The following is a 3,188-nucleotide window of genomic DNA, read 5'->3' on the forward strand; positions in this document are numbered from 1 at the left end:
GGGGCATCGGGGCCCCACATCGGGCATCGGAGCCCGGCACCGGGTGCCGGAGCCCCGCATCAACCCCATATTGGGCATCGGGGCCCCGCGTTGGGCATCAGACCCCGTGCTGGGGATCGCAGCCCCGTATCAGCCCCGTCTCCGTCACCGGGTACCGGAGCCCCATGGCGGGGCTCACCGACCCGGCCACTGCTGCCCCCCCCTGGCCCACGTCGGGTACCACTGGCCCCGCATTGGGCATCGCTGCCGTTTTGGGGCATCGCGTTGGCCCCGCCACCCTCCGCTCCCCAGCTTGGATTTCTGCCGGACCCGCTTGGGTTTGCACCAGTGGAACAAAAAGGTCCCCCGGCTCCTCCATCCCATTTCCCAGCCCGGGGAAGGGACGTTGCCTCCACCCTCCCTGGGAGCAGGATGGGGCCATGTTTAAAAAAAAAGCCTTTTTTTTTTTTTTTTTTTTCATTTTAAAAAAAATAAAGGAAAAGTGCTGGGGGTCATTTTTGCCTGGGGGCTGAGCGGGGAAGAGGGCACCAGCCGGGTTTCTTCATCTCGGGGGGGGCCAAAATTCCCGCTGCCAGCTCCGGCGTTGGGGTTTAGCCCCAGTCATTTTCAGGAGGCAAAAGCTCTCTTCCTCCTCCTCCTCCTCCTCCTCCTCCTCTTCCTCTCTTCTTGCTGCAGCCTAGTCCAGACAATGCTGTCATTGCCAAAGCAGGGGAGGGGGGGATAAAAAAAAAAATAAAAGCCTTGCTGAGAAGGAGATTAACCCCTTCGAGGGGCGGGGGTGGCTCCGCGGGGCCAGACTCCAGCTCCCGGCTGGGAGAAAAGCCCTCGAGGGAGAAAATCCCGGCTCTCCCCAGGCGCCAGCCCCGAGGCGGTGGTGGCCGGGGCTGGTGGGGAATGGTGCCGCGGTGATCGGGCGCCCCAAACGCCTCCACCCCAGCCACCTCCTCCTGGCAGCCCGGCTGAGCCCCATGGCCCCAGGGTGGAGGTGGGGGCAGCCCATGCCTCAGTTTCCCCATTCCCCCCCGCTGAGGCTGCGGAAGGGATGAGACAGCCCAGAGCCGTCACCTCCCCGGCTGGTGCCAGCGCAGCCGACGTGGTTGGGCCAGGAGCCCCTCACCGTGGCGTCACGCACCGGCGTGCCTGAGGAAACCGGGCTGGATTCATTTTCTTGCCGTTTGTAGGTGGGAAAGATGAGACAAAAATAATAAAAAAGAAGAAAAAAGCCCCACCGCGCGCGGCTCGTACCCTGCACAGCCCCGGCCCAGTGCCGGTGGCCCCTAAGGGTGCGTCGTCCCTGTCCCTGTCCCTGTCCCCATCTCCCAGCCACGTGGGCGTCCTGGCGCGGGCGCTGGCGGACAGGGAAGAATAATCCCCTGCCCAAAGAGCTGATGGCGTTCAATGGCAGCGATGTGCTTAGGGTCCCACGGCCAGGACCCCTGCACTGAGGGTGGGCACAGAGGGACCTTATTTCGGTGGCGGGTGGCTTTTCGGCACCTGTCGGCCTCCGTTGGGGAGGACTCGGGCAGTGAAGCCTGGTGGCCATCCCTGAGCCGGCGGCGTCCCTGAGCCCACTTCATTCCTGTTGCCTCTCTTCCAGCGTGCTCGGAGTCCCTGGGTGACCTTGACATGTCCTTGTCCCCATTGTCCTCATCCCCTCCTCTCGCATGGCATCGTGGAGAGCGGGGGGCATCGTGACTTGCCCCCTCGTTTGGGGGGAGCCTCTGCTCGCCCTTCCGGGGGTGGCTGCAGGAAGGTGGCCCTGGGACGGTGGCCCTGCCCTCCGGCAATGGCAGTCCCTGGGGACTCACAGCCCCGAGACAGGGCGCTGCCACAAGTGGCACATGAAGTGGCATCCTCAAACCCCTTCTTTGCTGACTCGTGAGGAAACGGGGGCTTTCGTGGTCCCCAAAAAACAACGCTGGGCTGGTCCCGTGCCCCCTTGGTGCAAACTCTGTCCCCAGAGGTGCCACCAAGCTGGGCTCACGGGGATGTGCAGTGGCCCATGTCCTGCAAAGCCGGCTCCGGTGCTCATGTCCCAGCCTGGTGGCCGCCCCGCGGGGATTTGCAAGCTGCCAGCACTGCCATCAGATGGTGGCGCCAGGATGGCGTCACTGGGACAGCAGCACCGGGACTGGCCTCGCCAGGATGGCACCATCAGCATGGCCTCGCCGGGATGGTGGCACCAAGACTGGCCCTGCTGGGATGGCTTTGCTGGGACAGTGGCACTGGGATCAGCCTCGCCGGGATGGCACCAGGATGGCCTTGCCAAGATGGTGGCACCTGGGTAGCCTCACCAGGATGGTGGCACCAGGACTGGCTGTGCCAGGCTGGCACTGGGACGGCCTCGCCGAGACGCCACCAGGATTAACCTCACCAGGACAACACTCTGACTGGTCTCACTGGGATGGTGGCACTGGGATGGCCTCACCATACGGCGGCACCAGGATTCGCCTTGCTGGGATGGCACTGGAGCTGGCATTACTGGGACTGGCCTCACTGGGACGGCACCAGGATGGTCTTACCGGGACTGGCCTCTCCAAGACACTGCTGGGACTGGTCTTGCCAGGACTGGCCTCACTGGGACAGCGCTGGATTGGCCTCACTGGGGCAGTGGCACCGGGACAGCCCTGGGATGGCCTCGCCACAAGGGCACTGGGACTGGCCTTGCTGGGATGACCTCACCGGGATAGCATCAGGATGGCCTGGCCAGGATGGCACCGGGGTGGCCTCGCTGGGCCAGCACTGGGGTGGCCTCCCCAGCACCTGTGACCTGTCCACATCCCCGCACGACCACCCCATTCAGGGCTGGGGGGACCCCAGACCTCCCCTCCTGCCCCGTCGGTGCTCGTGGGCTCGGGGGAGTCGGGGACTGAGGCTACCCACTGTGGGGCTGGAGCCCTCCATGATGGTGGTTTTGGCCTTCACCGCTTTGGGGGAGGCCACGGGCACTGGAGGCCTCTGCTCTGCTGCTGGCCAGGGTCTCAAAGCTTGCCGGTGCACCATCTCCTTTCCTCCCCTCAAATTTCCAAACCCATAAGCTGCCTTCAGCCCTCTGAGGAAGAGGAAGGGATCACCCAAAATCCTGAGGTCTCCATGGTCTACAAAGTTGCATGGCCAGACTGGAAGGGGAAAAACCCAGGAGGGGAAAGAGGTTGTGCTCAGCCTTTATTAGCCATCAGAGAAGCCGC

General features: G+C 64.0%; 1 protein-coding gene across 1 annotated transcript in view; it reads left to right on the plus strand.

Annotated features, from left to right (window-relative positions):
• The window catches only part of MTSS1L (MTSS1L, I-BAR domain containing), a 20,302-nt gene that overhangs the window by 1,186 nt on the left and 15,928 nt on the right, over positions 1-3,188 (plus strand).

The sequence above is a fragment of the Aptenodytes forsteri genome, unplaced genomic scaffold, assembly GCF_000699145.1.
Source record: "Aptenodytes forsteri isolate BGI_AS27 unplaced genomic scaffold, ASM69914v1 Scaffold14, whole genome shotgun sequence".
NCBI lineage: Eukaryota > Metazoa > Chordata > Aves > Sphenisciformes > Spheniscidae > Aptenodytes > Aptenodytes forsteri.